The following is a 19,149-nucleotide window of genomic DNA, read 5'->3' as shown; positions in this document are numbered from 1 at the left end:
GGTACATGCCTTCAAAGAGTTTACAGTCTAGTAGGGGGGTCATTTTATATTTGAAACACCCCATAAGAACACCCCTGAACCAGTTCTCATGTGGTTCCCTATAGTTACCTTTTACTTACCAGCCTTCTTTCCATACATTTAGAAAAATAATGAGGTATATCAAAAAAAAATTTTTTAACTTTGCAATATCATATGTACATGGACCAAATTACTGGTGGGTTTTTCATTTGTTTTTTAAAGATAAAAGAGCTATATTTACTTGTTTGTATTTCAGAGTTAGGTGGCCAAGTGGATGGAGCCCAGGCCCTGAAGTCGAAAGGACCTGAGTTCAAACCCTACTGCAGAGGATAACTAGCTGTGTGACCCTGGGCAAGTCACTTAATCCCGTTTGCCTCAGTTTGTAAAATGAACTGGATGGAGAAGAAAATGGCAAATCACTCTAGTACCTTCTGCCAAGAAAACCCTAAACAGGATAACAAAGAGTTGGACACAACTGAAACAACTGAACAACAAAAAAATTTCCCTTCAGGGAGAGGAGGTTTCATTTTGTTTTGTTTTTCACGAGACGGCAGGACATAATAGGGAGAAAAAAAGACTCTTAAACCTGGCCATCCACTTAAATACAGTGGCAATAGCAGATGGAAACAGGTTATTAGGGTATGGAAGATCTTTGAACTCAAAAAAGTAAAGAGGCTCCAGAAACTGGAAGATCCAAAAGGTTCAAAATTAAGATTCATTGATCAAGAAGCTTTAGAAATTAGCAAAAGAGAAAGTCCTAGGACCAACTAGGTAAAGATGCCTTACATCAGCTGTTGGAATGCCCAGGAAATGGTGTAGTTTGGTAAAACCTTAGGACCGTAGGCTTTACTTTTTTTATTATAAACCTGTAATGTCAATAAATAGCACATTCTCTTTAAGAAGAGACAATGTGGTCATAAAAAAAATTGGGACTTCTACAAGTCTTAAGTCTTTTTTCATCTCTGAGAAATTACAAAATTACATCACAGATGTCACACATCTGCAGCTTTCCTAAAAATTAATTCATCTAGAAAAAATTACAGCTCTCCAGCAATAACTATGATGTGAAAACAAAAAGCACCAGTAAAAATTACTTCAAAAGAAATTTTTTTTTAAAGAATTCAAAATGCCACTAAATCTGGATACCCCAAAGACATCAAAAGAAGAAAATGACCCATATGTACAAAAATATTTATAGCATCAGTTTTTGTGGTGGCAAAGAAGTAGAAATTATGGGAGTGTCCATCAATTGAGCAATAGCTGAATGAATTATAGTATACAAATGTAATGAAATACTATTTATTGTGGTGAAAGAAATGAAGAGGATGGTTTCAGAGAAAGCTCTGCTGAGATTTGTATGAATTGATTGATGAAGAGTTAAGTGAGAAAAAATGTGCAGAATAAAAACAACACTGAAAAGATAAACAAAACTTTTGAATGACTTGAGAGCTCTGATTTCAAGAGGACTCATGAGGAGTCATGCTATCTATCTACCTCCTGACTGAGAGATGGATTTAGAAAACATACTGACACATTTTTTTGACCATGGCCAATGAGGAAATCCCTTTGGACTTCGCATATTTATTAAAGAATTTTGTTTCTTTTTTTTTTGTAATGGGGAAAGCAAAACGGGGGAGAGAAAATAAATTTGTTAATTGAAAATAAATTTAAATCTAAAAAGAACAGCACAACAGATAAAATGGACAATTTTGATTACATAAAATCAAGTGTTTTTTTTTAATTAATGTTGCTAAAATTAGCAGGGAAGCAGTTAACTTGGAAAAAATCTTTGCAAATTTTTCTTTTAAAGGTCTCATTTACAAGCTACAAAAGGAATTTTTATTCAAATTTACATAAATAAAAGCCATTCCCCAATTGATAAATGCTCAAAGGACATGAAGAGACAGCTCTCAAAGGAAAAAAATCCAAGCTAATTAACAGCCACATTTTTTTAAATGGTACAATTCACTATTAGAGAAAGCAAATTAAAGCAAATAAAACTGCACCTTTTACCATTCAGATTGACAAACATGACAAAAAAGGAAAGATGTTTTGGAGGGGCATAGAAAAATTGACATATCAATGCACTATTGGTGATGCTGTGAATAGGTAGTCATCCTGAAAAGCAATTTGGAATTATGCCCCCAAGGTCACTAAATATGCATACCCTTGACCGATTGAGTCCACTACTAGTTCTATACCAGAAAGACATCAAAGAAAGAGGAAAAGGACCCAGAGATGCAAAAATATTTATAGGAATCTAAAGGAGTGTACATCAATTGGGGCATGGCTGAACAAATCTATTGTACTATAAAATGGCAATTCAGAAAAATCTGACAAGGGTTTGTACAAACTTAATTTAATTTGCACAATAACAACACTGTAAAAATAAACTTTTAAAAAATAAACTCTCACCAATGCAATCATGAGTTCAAAGGATCAATGCTAAACTGTACAACTCACCACAAAAGGGGTAATGAATTCAAGATAAGAGTGAAACATACTTTTGGAAGGGGCTAATGCATATTTATCACACTCTTATGTCTCTAGGTGGTATAGTAGTTACTAAACACTGGACCTGGAGTCAAGGTTACCTGAGTTCAAATCTGGCCTCCAACACTTACTAGGTGTGTGACCTTGGTCAAGTCACTTAACCTTTGTCTGTCTCTTCAAGTGTAACATGAGAATATTAATAGCACCTACCTTCCAGGACTGTGGTGAGGACAATATGAGGTAATATTTATAAAGTGCTTTGTAAACTTTAAAGTCTATAAAATGCTAGCTATTATTATTATGTTTTTGTTTTCCTTGGAAAGGGTGAAGAAAATAAATGCTTAATTAAAAAGTTGAATAATGTTTTTAAAAAAAGAACCACAGACACACAACACACAACACATGACATTTACTAGCTGTGTGACCCTGGGCAAGTCACTTAACCCCAACTGTCTAACAAAAAGCAAAAAAAAAAGCATTGAAAAAAGAAACAGCAGCATACTTACATATCTCAAGAAGGCCAAGTTTAGACTGAGTTTAATTTTCCTTGAATTGAACATGTATGCCCTCAGCCAAGGTAGAAGAAAGGAAAGCAAGATTTAAAAAGTAAAACCAAGGGGAAAAGAGTTATCCTCAGCAACACGGCGAAAAGATTTCTCAAGAAAGAGTAAGCAGTACGCACTATCTCAAGCCCACTCACCAATATTCATGCATTAAAAAGAAATTTGTAGATAGATCAAATGTTATAATGTACACTTTGCAAATATTAAAGTTTTATAAATGTGATCTATTATATTCATTTACTCATAATCATTTATCCAGTAAACACAGTATTATGCAAGTTATGTAAGAGTTTTAGAAAAATATACATGATGTGATTCTTATGGTTTGGGAAGTTTACGATAAGAGTATGAAAATATTACCAATATGGAATATATATTACATATAGCTAAAACTACACTCCGTTAGTAGAGTTTTGTAAAATTACATAAGATGATTACAGGAATAATGTAAAGTGTTTGGTCTTCCTCAAATTAATTTGGTCACAAAGCATTTTTGAGGCTTGAAATTTAATCAAAGGAACTTAAATATTGGTTGGGAAGATATGAGGGGATAAAATATCCCCAAGAAAAACATAAGGAAATTTTGAAGCAAAACAAAATTTTTTAAAGACATAGAAGCAAGGAAGGGTAATCATCTTATAAAAGCATGTTATCATCTTATAAAAATGGTACAAACAACCATGGTACCAGGACCAACAACCTGTACTATGTACTACAATAAGCTTAAAATGTATAGCAAACTCAAACTCAAAAGATCACACCATAAGAAAATTTAGAAGGCAATAATACCAGTGTAGCTTTCAATAGCTATGACTAGGGAAAGAATTCTTAACCAGGGACAGAGTAGACAAGAACACAAAGGAAACGCTAAAAGAAAAAGTTAACTTGGGGGCAGAGGGTTGCAGTTCCTATTCCTTAAAACATACTACCAGGGCAACTAGGTGGCACAGTCGATACAGCACTGGTCCTGGAGTCAGGAGGACCTGAGTTCAAATATGGTCTCAGATACTTACTAGCTAGCTGTGTGACCCTGGGCAAGTCACTTAACTCCAACTGCCTCACCAAAAACGCCATACTATCAATCATTATTATCAAAATTCTCTCTTATTGGGCAAAAATTAGAGCAACAGATCACTGGAAGTGAATAAATATACCAGCCATCCAATGAAATGTATATATAAGTATTAGTGTTGGATAAAGTTCTTAAAAATAAAAATTGGGCAAAGGAGTTATTATTTCACAAACGTACTTGGAGAAAAAAAAACGTACTTGGGAAAACGAGTTGTCAATGTGTCAGGAAAGAACTTTGACCCACATTCTACACCACAGCCCCTGCCAGTTGAAGGGAATAAACATTTTCTTTTTAATCCTAGAAAGGTTGGGACAAAGTGAAATGCAATATTTAGCTCAATTGTGAAGGGAAGATGAACTTCTTTGGATTCAATAAATAGAAGGAATTACTGTGTATGAGAGATGTGTTGGACTAGAATAAGATTTTTTCAAAGTGCACAACTGAAAAAAATGGAAAAAGGAAAAACATTGAGAAAACTATCTGTGGCAAAAATAGATGATAAAAACGTGGTGTCTATAATACATCTAGGAGAGGCAAGGGGGGGTATAGTGGAAAAAGACATGGAGCTGAAATCAGGATGACCTGATTTATGTCCTTCTTGCCTCTGACAAATCCTGGCTTGGTGCTGTCTCTGCTAAGCACCTTCACCCCTCAGTGACTCATACTGTTCTCTGAGAACAAGTTGTAACACTGTTACTAGTGTTAAAATCCCTTGTTTCCTTAAAAACTTAGCTCTAGCAATACCTTATACATCAGTGTTTCTTAATCTGGGATCCAAGAATCTTGCTGATTATTCACCTTATAAATTTTGATTATTTATTTTATAAATGCAGAAGGGGAAAGGGGGAAATAAGGACAGACTCTGAAGAGGAATTCAAAAGAAAAAAAAATACAATAAGAAACTAAGATTGAGCTCAAGGTGAGGGAAAAATCAAAAGGGTTAGAAGTAGAAGATTATACCAAACCTAGAGTACTGATGCTGCACTTACTCTTCTCTCACTACTTTCTTCTTTATAAAGAAAAAGAAAACGAAAAGTACAGTCGGTTCTGCTACACCACAACACATGCATTCCAAAAAAGCACCGAGATATCAAGTAATAAAAACCACAGACCTTATATGAAAAATGGGGTTTGTGGCAAAACTTAAAAACTTCAGTGGCATTAAAAAAAAAAAGGAACCAAAATAAAAACAATAGCACAGTTTTATACAAGTTAAATGGTTCAAAAACATATAAACACTACAATAAATAGTGGCAATGTCCTCCACCTTGAGCTGCTAGGCCTGTACCCCAGCAGAATGGAGGGCAGAGACTCAGTGGGCAGTTAACCTCCAGTCATGGTACAGGGTACAGGTGGACCAGCTTTCCTCTGCCCACAGCAACTACTGCATCAGAAGATATGGTGCCTTACCTTGAAAAAGACCTGAAGTTTGGAAAGAGTATCAGAAGAGCTGCAGCTTATAAATTATTGTGAAGTGGTACAGTTTTCTGTGTTCTCTCACTGCTTCTCCCAGAAGAAATTACAAATAAGCAACCTAAAAGTTTACATTATGCTCAAAATATTCTCTAATATATTAAACCCATTAGAACAAAAACATGTTTTCAAAACAAGCAATATAGCAGAACTGATTGTATAATAGAACAGGATGGAAGGAAATTGAGCGTAACTATGAATATGAATGGGATGAACTCACCTACAAAACAGAAGAGGACATGAGAACGGATTAGAAACTAGAATCCAACAATATGCTGTTTATTTATTAGAAACACGCTTGAACCGAAAGAAACACACACAGTTAAAAAAAAAAATGAGGTAGAGTAAAATTTATTATGCTTTAACTAACGCTTAAAAAGGCTGGGGTAACAATTATGATCAGAGACAAAACAATGACAAAAACTGACTTAATTAAAAAAGATAAACAGGGAAACTACATTTTCCTGAAAGACATCATAGACCAAATTAATATCAAAAATATATGCACCAAATGGTATAGCACCCAAATACTTAAAGGAAAAGTTAAATAAATTACAGGGAGAAACAGACCATAAAATTATAATAGTGAAGGACCTCAATTTACCTGTCAGGCCTAGATAAACAATTCAAAAATGAAAAAATGAAGCACTTGAACAGAATTTTAGAAAAGTTAGATAAGACAAAATTGTGGAGATTAATGACTATGTATACATATTTCTCAGCTGTGCATGGCAACTTCATGAAAACTGATCATGTATTAGAGTAGAAAGGCAGAAACAATAAAAGTATCCTTTACAGACAATAATAAAAATTATAACAGGATACTGAAAAAAAAAATGGTTAAAATTCATGGGAGACTAAATAACTTAATCCTACAGAATAGGTGAGTGAAAAACAGAAGGTAAAATGAACAATTTTGATTATATAAAAATTAAAAGTTTTTACAGAAACAAAACCAATGCAATTAAAATTAAAAGAGAAGCAGGTAAATGGGACAAAATTTTTGCAACAAATTGATTAAAGGTCTCATTTCTAAAATATATGGAGGGTTGTTTTAAATTTATAAGAACATGAGCCATTAAGTAAATGCTGAAAACTAAAAATAAATAGATAAATTGGAGGGAAAAAAAAAAAGAATGAGCCATTCCCCAACTGATAAATGATCAAAGGATATGAACAATTAGTTTCTAGAAAGAGAAATCTAAGCTATGAATAGCCATTTTTTAAAAATGTTCTAGATGATTAGAAAAATGCAAAATTAAAGCAACTCTGAGGTTACACCTAACATCCACTAGTATGACAAAGTTGACAAAAACAGAAAATGACAAATGCTGGAAGGCATATAGGAAAATAGGTACATTAATGCACTGTTGGTGGAGCTGTGAAATAATTCAGACATTCTGGAATTCTAGCACAGTGCCTAGCACATAGCAGGTAACTAATAAATGTTTAATAAATAGATTCTGGAAAGCAATTGAGAACTATGCTCAAAAAATTATTAAACTGTGTATACCCCTCTGATCCAGAGATACCATTACGACAACTATACTCCCTAAAAGATCAAAGAAAGAAGGATCCATATGCACAAAAATATTTATAACAATTCTTTTTGCAAAGGCAAACTAAGGGGGAGCCAGATCAACTGGGGAATGACTGATATAGGAACATAATGGAATACTAGCCTGTTATAAGAAATGATGAAGACAGTAGTTTCAGAAAAACCTGAGAAGACCTCTATGAACTAAAGCAGAGTGAAATGAACAGAACCAGGAAAACAATTTATAGCACAAAAACAATATTGTAAAGATATACAACTTTGAAAACCTTAGGAACTTTGATCAACACAGTGACCAACTACCATTAAAAGATTCCTAATGTAAAATGTTACCTACTTCCTGATAGGGAAGTTATGGACTCTGAAAGCCAACTGTAACATATTTTAGGGGGAGGGGGAGGACATAGCCAATGCAGAAATCTGTTTCGCTTGACTATGTATGTTTTAAGAGGCGTTTTATATTTTGTTTTTTCTTTCTTTCTCAATGAGGGAGGGGAGAGAATGCTACAGAGAAATCTTTGAAAAAAAATTTTACTTTTAAAAAGTTAAAATGTAAAAATAATGATACTGAAAATAAAGGGGGAAAGTATCAATGAATTTCTTTTTTTAAGGGATCAAAAGGGGACACAGAGAAGCAAGCAGAACAGTGTTGGAACTATGCTGTTAAATTTAAAATATACAAAAATTGTCACATTTTTTGACCTAATCTATTATTCCTGTATTAAGATTATATTAACAATGTTGCCATCCACAAGAAAAAAGTTATCAAAAGATTTTCATAGGTTGCCAGCAAGCAGAAAAGGGGTGGTGTCTCCTCTTTTCCACTAATATCCTTTAGTGCCACTCAGACATCATTCTGGTCACTGGCACTATGAAGATTTGAATATCACAGCATGTTTTCGACCATCCACGGGAAACAGTTACAACAGCTGCTATGCAGAAATATCCAAATCCTATGAATCCAAGTGTGGTTGGAGTTGATGTGTTAGACAGACATATAGATACCACTGGGAAATTGCATAGCCACAGACTTCTCAGCAAAGAGTGGGGAATGCCTTCTATTGTGAAATCACTTATCAATGCAGCAAGAACCAAAATATACAAGCAGGAACATTTTGTAATTCATTCCATGGAGAAAATAACAGCGTTTACCATTAATATTTGATTTACAAATATGGTTTCAGCAGAAGAGAGACTTATATATAAACTACATCCTTAAGAACCAGGAAAGACCATTTTGACTCAAGAAGCCATAATCATAATCACTGTGAAAGGAATAAGCCTTAGTAGTTATCTAGAAGGACTGATGAAAAGTACAATATCATCTAATGCTAATAAAGTCATGAGGCAATGGAGTGGGTAATTAACAAATTAAATGCTGAGATTGAAGAGCTGACTGCTTCAGCAAGAGGAAGCATAAGGACACTTATGGCCACAGCAGCATTATGGCCACAGCAGCATTTGTTAAAAAAAAAAAAAAAAAATGATAATGGAAGCAGCTAGAAGGCACAGTGGATAAAACACCAGCCCTTAAGTCAGCAGGACCTAAGTTCAAATGCGACCTCAGACCAAAAACTTGACACTTACCAGCTGTGTGACCCTGGGCAAGTCACTTAACCCCAATTGCCTAAAAATTTTTTTAAAAAATGATAATAGCTATTTGTATGAAACATTAATAGGTCCACCATAGTCTCTCCAGGCTGGTAACATATTTATTCATATTTGATATTTAAGAGGCATATCTGTATATTAGGTATTCAATTAGCTTGGAAAATGGCTGCAATTTTTGATGGAAAAAGAAGGAAAGGCATAGGGCTTCCCAACATATGGGACCAACTGGAATTAACATTACCCCAAAATACCACGCAATATCAAGTTTCTAATATTTGAAGGTTTAAGGATATTTCAAAGGGATACCTTGACCAGAAACTGGCATGCTAAATTTCCATAAGGTTAAACTTTATAAAATTTAATTCATGAGACTCTACCTGGTTTTGGACGAACTCCAAAATGAAGCAAAGCTTCCTTTTCTAGCATGACTGCCCAAGCAGTTTTCCTGCTTTAATAATTTTCTTTGGAAAAAAGGAAAGTATATTACTTGAAATCCAAATGCAAACCTTTTATTGGTACAAAAGTAACTAGCTTTAAAAAACTACGGCATTCTGAATTGGTACTTCAGAGATAAATTTTGTAGTGAACACTATCCCTATAGTGATATAATTCCCAAAATAAACTAGACTGCATTATATTACAGAGTACTGTACTGATTTGCCAAAATTTTGTGATATAATACGGACATGCTCTAACATGATTTTGCATTTGCAGAAGTGTATATGATTTAGGATGCTGAATTATCATGTGATGTTCACTTTGAAATTTGAAGAGGAACCAAAATAAAAAATGCAGTTATCACCTGAATTAAAGTGCATCATAAAATTTAAACTAACAACTATTTACATCTTTTAAGCATTTCACAAAATGTTTAATTAACTTATACAAAAATTGCCATGTGACCAAATCATGCATCAATAATCGGTAGAGGAGCAGCTAGGTGGCTCAGTGGATAGAGCACAAGCCCTGAATTCAGGAGGACCTGAACTGAAATCTGGCCTCAGATCAAACACTTGACACTGACTAACTGTGTGTGCCTGGGCAAGTCACTTAACCCCAATTGCCTTAAAAAAAAAAAAAACAACAAATAATTGGTAGAGCATGATATGCCAAATTATTTAATTGTAAAGTAGTTAATTGCATCTTTTTATTGTGATCATTTGATTTAATTTCTAGTCTGATTTGAAATATAAATCCCAGGTCCTTAGCTCTCTTTATAATCCTATGTTGCACTGCCAAAAGAAGGAACTTAATCACAGCTAACCACTAAGGGAAATTGCACTGAAGTTTTTATTTGTGGGCAGTCCTGCTAAACAGTATTTTCTGATTCTTGTAATTATTTCTATAATACTGAAGTTGCATATAGAGCATTTTAAAGGATAGTTAGATCTTGCCTTTAACTATACTTAACATAAATTGGAACTTCTGTAAAGGTTTCCTACATTGTAAAGATTTCCTACAGAAAAAACCAGTGTATATGCACATAAACCACAGAAATATAAGTTTACCAAACTATTTAAAAATGAGTAATTTTTATATTTAAAATATTATTTAACTTAACACTTTGTTGGTACATTTGTAAAAACAACTCTCAGATCCATTAAGGTTTGATTATTTTTTGTAACTTATTGTACAACTGAAATGATATTTCAGCTAAACAAAATATAGTAAATATTAATACTTAAGAAAATTTGGCTGTGTATAATTTCTGTAAGGTGTACTTGTTCAGAAGAATGTGTAATGCTCTAAGAATAAAATATTTCTAAACAAGAAAAACATTTTCATAGCTGTATCATACATAATTGCAAGGAAATGGGAAGAAATTTAATTTTGTTTCATTAATGTAAATACTATAAAAGCAATCCTCAATTGACTTTGTACTAGATGCTTGAGATACAAAGACAAAAAACAAACAGATCCTCTATGAAGAATGTAAGAGAAGACAGGGGCAAGAATCACAGGGTGAGACCTGGATGTATGGTAATCTGCAAAGGCAGAAGTATATTCATACTAATGAGATGCTAGATCCACTCAGTTACTAATGTAATAATTGCGCATTTTTGCTTTTCATACGTCAAATTTATGGCAACTGTTTTTTTATATGCTCTACATGTGCCTGGCCTTTTCATAAGCAATGAACATAGTATATTTACGAAAATTTCAGAAAACTTGAAGCATTAAATTCTCCTATCCTAAATATAGAGAAATTTAAAATAATGTTTTAATGGTACTGTCAGTTACAGAAAAAGAGTGCCATTAGGTAGGAGGCATGGTGGAGAGTGTACTTAACATGGGGACAGGAAGATCTGAATTCAAATGCTACCTCAGACACTTACTAGTCATGTAACCTCTCTCAGGCTCAGTTTCTTCATCTATAATTTGGTGATAATAATAGCCCCTATATAGCAGGAAGGGCAACTAGGTTGTACAGTAGATAAAGAGGTGGACCTGGAGTCAGGAAGCCTCCTTCCTGAGTTCAAATCTAGCCTCAGACACTTACTAGCTGTGTGACCTTGGGCAAGTCACTTAATCCTGTTTGCCTCAGTTTCTGCATCTGTAAAATGAGATGGAGAAAGAAATGGTAACCCATTCCAGTACCTTTGCCAAGAAAACCCCAGAAGGGGTCACAAAGAGTCACACATGACTGAAAAACGACTGAACAACATACAGTAAGAGCAATATCTTAACCCCTACTGCCAGTTAAAGTAGTTTTTTCCTGAAAAGATATCAAGATCTTCCTGCAGACACAGTTAGTTCCAGGACTGAAAGCTCAGACTTATCTTCATCCCTACTCTCTCATTAATCTTCAATTTCTTCATGTCTACTGGTTTAGAAGGAAAGGCAGGATATCCTATGAACTAAAAGCTAAAATCCACAAGGCAAGTCAGCCTAGAAAGAATGGGAAGCTCTTAAAAACAACTATGACTATGAAAGCACAGAAAGAAATAATTCCAAGGAGAAAAAATAATGGAAATTTTATTAAGAGATCAATCAATGCCCAGTAATTTCACTATCCAGGTTAGAATTTAAAGACCTGTACATCTAAGGAGATCAAAGATTTTTTAAAAGTCCTATACATACCAAAATACCTACAGCACCACTTTTTATAGTAAAGAACTGGAAACAAAGTAGATACTTACTGGAGCTTGACAAAACAAGTTGTGGTACAAGTATATAATACAATATTACTGTGCCACAATAAATAACAAATATAAAAAATGCAGGAATGCCTAGGAAGACATGAATTAAGCAATGTAAAGAAAGTAGAACTAGGAAAACAATATTCACAAGCACAACGTAAACAAAAAGACCCAAAAGATAAAAATAAAAATTGAATCCTGTATATGAACTCTGAAGAGGAGATATAACAATGCCTCCCTCCCTTTCTTTGCAGAGATAAGGAACCATGGGTACATTACACATACTCTCAGATTCAGCTGAAACATTGGTTTCTTTTGCTGAACTGCTGTTTTAAAAAAATCTTTATTATGAGGAATGATTCTCAGGCTAAGAGAGGAAGCAGAGATATAGTGGGAAATGAAGGAGATATTAAAAACAAAGTATGATTATAAAAAAAATTTTTTTAAAGGACAGGTATAGAAGATGGAAACAAGACTAGATTTAAAAGGTATCAATAAAAAAAGCATGGTTTAGAGATGTAAGAATAGTGGAAAGGTGTTAAAACTACCAATAAAGTGGACAAAAGAACCCTAACAATAGGTTAAGGATGGCAAGGAAACCTAAGTACAAGAAAAGCAGGGATGGGGTCCAAGCCACATAATAGGGAAAAGGAAATCAAAGGTCTTCAAGGTGGACAGGATAACTGAAACAAAATAAAACAAAGTACCAAGATCTTATTTTGCTTCTGTTTTTGTCTTCGAAGGAAGACCCTGGGACTGGGAAGAATCAAACAAATATAGCTAAGAGAGACCTGATGTTCAAGAAAGGAGATACTAGAGAATATGGTAGCTCCACTAGGTTACTGAAAAGTCACCTAGTCAGGATGAATGACATCTTTGAGTACTACAGGAACTGGCAGGTGTGACTGCTGAGCCACTGTCAATGAGGATCTTTTAAAGATAACAGAAACTAGAGAGGTTACACAAGACTGAAGGGCCAATGTCCCAATTTTCAGAAAACAGAAGAAGATATATTCAGCAAACTACACACCAATGACTTTTACTTCAATTGTTAGCAAAATTCTAGAGAGAGCTAAAGAACAGTTTAGTGAAAATCTACAAAAGGTGGAAGTGATTTTTTTTTACAGTTATCATGCCTGTATTAGGAAAAGGTTCATACCAAACTAATTTCATTTTTTTTTTGTCAAGGTCACTAAACTGGCAGATCAGGGAACAGTTGTAGAGCTTAATTAGATTTTAACAAATCATTTGACAAATTCCCTCATACTTATCATGGAAAAAATAGAGTCGAGCTAGAAGATAGAATAATCACAGGGCTTCAGAACTGACTGAATGTCTAGAGCCAGAGTAGCCCTTAATCATTCAATGTCAAATCCAAAGGGTTCCAATAGAGTCTCAGGGATCCATGCTTGGCCCTGGGCTGTTGAACATTTTTATCAATAACCTGGATAAAAGCAAAGATTATATGCTTGTCAAATTTTCAAATGACACAAAGTTGGTGCTAACAGACAGAAGATTAGGATCCAAAAGATCCTGACAGGCTAGAATACTGACCCAAATTGGATAAGACAAATTTTACTAAGAATAAATGTAAGATGTTACTCTTGGATTCAAAAAATCAATTTCCTAAGTACAAGATGAAAAAGGCATGGTTTGATAGCTGTTTGTCTGAAAAAGATCTCAGAGTTTTAATAGACAGTTAAGCTCAGTTTTAAATCAACAATACAAAATGACAGAAAAAGAGTATGATTTTGGCCTGCATTCAGAGACACAGCTTTGTCTTTGTATCCTTAGTTCCTGGAACAACACTTGGTAAATAGCAGATCATTAATAAAGGCTTACTGACTTAAACTAAATTCACCATGAAAAAAAGGTGAGAGTTCTGCTATAATCTTCCCTGTCAAACAACATGCTTCATTTTAGATACTACATTTTAGAAAGGAATTAATAAACTGGAAAATGAATAAGAGGGCAACCAGGATGGTAAAGGATCTTAAGATCATATTACATAAGGATCAATTGAAGATATGAAACATTTTGCCTGGAGAAGACTCAGAAGAGTATTGATAGGTATCAAGTATCTGAACGGTTGTTATGTGGAAGAGAGTTTAGACTTACTCCATTTGGCACCAAAGGGCAAAATTAGAAGCAATAGGTGGAAGGCACAAAAAGGCAAAATTCTGGTATGATGTAAGGGGAAAAATCTTAATAATATGAGCGATATACAAAAGTGGAACAGACTACCTCCAGGGGCAGTGGGTTTGCTCTCACTGGAGTTCAAGAAATGGCTGGAATCGCCAGTTGGGCAGGTTGCAAAGTTCTTTTACAGGCACAAGTTGGATTGGATTGCTGAGGTCTCTTCCAACTCAAAAATTCTATGACTCTGGAAATGAATAAATGATTTGGTCAGGATCAACAAAATCTCCTAGTTATAACGATGTTGCTGTGGATAGATAGAACTCAATCTATAATGCAGTTCTCAGCAAAGCACTAAAGGCCAGGGAAAAAAGAAAAAAAGATGATGAGCAAGAATGTACTCAGCATATGTGCGTGTAAGATAGCAAGGCTACACTAAACCTGTCTTCTTTTTAAAGACTCTTGATACCCACAAACTTGTACATTTAAATCTTCTAACCCTTATACTCTTAGCTTAAAAATTTCCTAAACTTTGTTTAATTAGGGTTTGGGGTGGTAGGATGGGCATAACTGTATTTTAGAAAAAGATTTTAAGTTACTTTCAGTTGTCAAACTGTTTTTCAAAGTTCTGTTTCCATCTCAGTTTTCTAAAACACCAACACCCTCCTTATCACTTGAAGCTTCAAAAGTTCAGTATCAAAGGTTTAGCTCTCTATATATCTTCTTTCTAAATTGGTCTAAGTATTTCTTCTGAATAGCTGCTCTCTACACTAACATACTATTAGATGATTACCTCCACATTTATTCAGTACTTGTATACTGAGCACTGTACTAAGAGAAAGGGAGGATGAGAAGTTCAGATAAGACACAACTTCTACTCTCAGAGATAAACAAATAATTCTAATATATGAAAAGCTCATTAGAAACAGGAAAGCAAAGTGTTATGTACAGCATGAGGAAACCAGGCAGAAAACATTTGAGTAGGGTTTTATTATAAAGTATGAGCAGAAATTCAAAAGTTGAAGACTGAGGACATTTTAGCTATGTGTAATCAAAGGCTTGGAAAAGTGTAAGTGAACCTTTTTGGGGGGAAGAAGAGAGAAAATAGCCAAGTTTACAAAGTTATTAACGGGAAAACCTGAAAAGACTAAAAAATTATGGTAGTGGAAACTGGTAGGCCTTCAATGCCACACAGAGAATTTTCAACTTTACTCTGAAGACAATTGGGACTTATGAATATTCTTAAGCAGAAGAGTGACATGACAGTCCTAAATCTCCTAATTCTGTATCTTTGATTTCTGGCATTTAGCTACCAGTGCTGACAAAGAAAAAACTGGCCTAAGGTTTTATCACTCACCTTGTGACATGATTTTTTTTTTTATATCTGAATTACTACAATATATAATGCAAGACAGAATGTGATAGAAGAGATCAAGTCAATGTGCTCTAGGAATAACTGAAGAGAGAAAAAAACAGCTAGGGCATGGGGGAAGGACCAGGAAAACTCATTAAGGAGATGACACTTGAGCTAAGCCTTGAAGGAAAAGGATTTTTTTTTTTAACGGACAGAGAATTTATTCCAGAGGTGGAAAACTGACCATGCACAGAAGCAGGAGATGGCACGTCAAGTTCAGGAAATAGCTAAGTAGTCTAGTTTGGCTAAATGGAGTATATAAAAAGGAATTGTGTAAGATAAAGATAGAAAAGAAAGTGGGAGCCATACTATATAGGGCCTTAAATGCCAGACTCCTGAAGGCATTAAAAAGCTACTGGAAAATTTGATTCCAGTGGATAAGGAAGCAATATCATCATATTTTGGAAGCTATGTGAAGGATGGATGGGAAAGGTGAGAGAATGAGTGGAAACAGGAAAGCCAATTAGGAAACTATTACAATGGTCTAGGGAGTGGCAGTAATTAAAGTGAGGTGATTAAAAACTGATCCTAAACCTATTGTTAAGGTAAAATCAATAAGACTTAGCTAAAGATTGAATATCAGATTATGGGAAAAGCAGGAATAAAAGATATAACAAAAACTGGGAATTTGGGAGGGAGCAGCAGGTTCTTTGCAAGGAAAGACAAGAATTCAGTTTGGACATGAATTTAATGGAGTTAATGAATTTAGAATTGGAATTTGGAATTTAATGAATTTAAAGGAGTAAGGCAGACACAGAAAGTTGTCCAGCAGTCTAATAGGGACTGAAAAAATTGATGACTAGGAAAAATGGAGATTTGGGTGTCACTTGTAGAAAAGTGACAAGTGAACAGGTAGAATCACCAAGGGGAAGAAATAAAGTGAAAAAAGGAAGCAGAACAGAGACTTGAACAACACCCACACTTAGGGGGTAGGAAGAGGACAATGAACTAGAGAAGGAAAACCAGAAGAAAGCAGTATCACAGAAGCCTAAAGAAAAAATTATCCATTGGGAAAGCATAATCACAGGGTCCAATGCTGCAGAAGGCCCAAAGAAAAGAAGGACTGAGAAAAGGCCAATGAATTGGGAATTAAGAGGTCAGTAATGACTTAAAGAAAGTATTTTCAGTTGAGTGGTGGGAATGGAAGCAAAACTACAACAGACTAAGGAATGAGTGGGTGGTAAGGAAATGGAAGCAACTAGTAAAAGGGACTAGTTATCTATCCTTGACAAACTATAGCTGAGCAAAATTGCCAGACTGGAGAATGCTTTCTTTTCTCAAGTTATTAGTCTATACCACATCCTTCTGGATAGCATCAGGATTGATACAAAGAACTCAGAACAGGTGGATTCAAGGCTGAAGGAAATTGTCATAAGCTTCCCAGCTATGTCTGAAACTTAAACCCCCATGGGTTTTAACACATACCAGTTTGGTTTTGTTAATGTTTCTTCTAACGATAAAGTTCCATTCAAAAAAGGATTTTAATAATGTACTCTGGCACCTAATGTACAGAAATCTCATTATGAATAAAGAATTCCATGCTATTAAAAATAAAAAAAGTAAAAGGGAAGAAGTGATAGAGAAATCTAGCTCTTTTTGAAGAGGTAATTTTTAAAGACTAGTAATCATGTCTAAAAGAGATAACAAAGAGACTGAAAGTAAGAAAGGTAAGGATCAATAAAGCAATCTCCCATTCTGCCTTATATTATATGTACAGATGTGGCATCACTTACCCAAAGCAGACTATAAATTCCTTGAGGGCAGAGACTGTCTTTTTCATCTTTGCATCCTTAATGCCTAGACTAGGGCCCTAAATGTACTGCAGCAGGAATACATGCAAGGTACTGTGCTAAGCAATGGAGGAGATAGAGACAGTACTTAACAAATGTTTGTTGAATCAAATCAGTTAGGTATTATGTATGTGTAAGATTCAAATTAGGATAACAGTCACAAGATTTAATAATGCTAAACCCTTGGGATTCTAATCTGACTCAGACCTACACTCTAATTATGTCTAGTCTTACTATACAGCTTAACTACTATTTTTTTCTGTTTTAATTCTAGCATGAAATGTACTTATAAATGGCCAGACTAAATACTTTTGCATTTGAGAATGAAAATGCTAATCTTATTCTATTAGTTAATTCCCCTTTTGTCATAGTCTATCAATGAACTGTTTCTCCAGTACTCATCTAAAGACAACATTTTTCAAACACAACAGTCTTTATGCCTAGCAAATTAATACTTTCATCTCAAAGCCACAATGCATTTCTACTAAGAAGTGCAAAGGAGCCATCTTTAACTTATAAACTGAAATGTAGCTTTCCATTCAAGAGAGTATGGGAAACTGGGTTTTATTGTAATACAAATAAATACCTTAATCTTTTTTTTTAATCTCCCAAGCAACTACGTGTATACAGTAGGCATTTAAAAGTAAGGTTATTAAGAGAATGTTTAAGAGTCTTGTAGAAAATAGCTATTAAAAAAACCTCTCTTAAAAATCTGTGGAAGAACTCCACAAATTTTGTTTTCTTTCAGGAGAAAAAGTACTACCATAATCACAACTTCAAAGAAAGTAATTTACAAATGTTATAGCATGGCACTGCCTTCATTTTTATTATTTTTCCACTCCTAGAAATGTGTTTAACAGGACAAAGTTTGTAAATGGAATAGCAAATAATACATTCATACTTCTCTTCAAAATTGCCTGCGTATGTCTTATCAATTAATATACATTTATTGTGCTTCCTACTAGGTACCTGGTACTATTCTATGACACTGTGCTACCTTTTTACTACATCATGTTCCTAGGTGCTTACTGAATGTTTGCTGACTTTTATAAGTTAAGGTATACCTGACCTCTCCTCTTTCTCACTTCCCAATTCTGAAACGATGCTAAGGGCTGATTTACAGTTACACTCATGGTGATGTAATGGACTTCACTTTCCCTTAAAGTTTCATGTCCACATATTCACTCAAGCCCTGAATTTTTATTTGAACTGGAGGAGGCGATCATCAGTATTTCCCTAATAAGACTTAGAATACTCTTAATTCATCTCTAGCGTGAAGAAAGCCTAGATTTTTAAGGGTGATGTCAACAAGACTCAATTCCTGCTCCTTTCAGCAATTCCTGCAGCAAACCTTTGGGCCCCCATCATTTTCAATAGAGGCGCAGTCCAAGTAAACTACAGGTCCCACCATGCACCGCTGCCCAGATCACGGCAGGTCTCTACGGAAACCGAAAAATCCTCCCCAAGTCCCACCTGTTACTTCGTTTCTAAACACCGCCCGCACTTTCCGTTCAGACAACAGCCCAAAACAAAGAGCGGCGACTCAGGGCCGGCTTCTCGAGCAGAAATTAAACCGGGGCCCAGGCGTGGCATGGCGAGGCTGGGTGCCGCTGGCCCGACCGGGTGCCCAGCAGCCGCATCCCGGCGTCCCGGTTTCCCGGGGCCGGACGTAAACACCAGGCTTCTTCGCCCGCTTCCCGCAGGATGCCCGGCCGCGTACCCCGATGAAGGGGCGAAGTGAGAAGCGCCGGCCGCCAACTTCTTTCCAGGACCAGGACGGGGTCGCGTCTGCCCGCGCCCAGGGCACCGGCCCCGCTCCTCGAGCCTAGGCCTGGGTCCCGGCGACGCGCCCGGTGCCCGCACTAACGGCCGCCCCGGGCCGCG

The 19,149-nt window shown here is 35.3% G+C and overlaps 1 protein-coding gene and 1 pseudogene across 3 annotated transcripts in view; one reads left to right on the top strand and one right to left on the bottom strand.

The window, feature by feature from the left end:
- ASXL2 (ASXL transcriptional regulator 2) overlaps positions 1-19,149 on the bottom strand; it is a 167,064-nt gene that overhangs the window by 147,631 nt on the left and 284 nt on the right. Inside the window, exon 1 of one of the 3 annotated variants that reach the window (XM_027850308.1) lies at positions 18,739-18,826. The exons of the other annotated variants lie outside the window; for them this stretch is intronic. The gene's annotated coding sequence lies outside the window, so the exon portion shown is untranslated. Of the gene's footprint in view, positions 1-18,738; positions 18,827-19,149 lie in introns of those variants that run through there. 3 annotated transcript variants of the gene reach the window in all.
- On the top strand, positions 8,046-19,131 carry LOC114034607 (annotated as a pseudogene).

Source organism: Vombatus ursinus, unplaced genomic scaffold (assembly GCF_900497805.2).
Source record: "Vombatus ursinus unplaced genomic scaffold, bare-nosed wombat genome assembly UNPS02009062.1, whole genome shotgun sequence".
Taxonomy (NCBI): domain Eukaryota; kingdom Metazoa; phylum Chordata; class Mammalia; order Diprotodontia; family Vombatidae; genus Vombatus; species Vombatus ursinus.
This window is presented reverse-complemented; position numbering and strand designations above follow the sequence as displayed.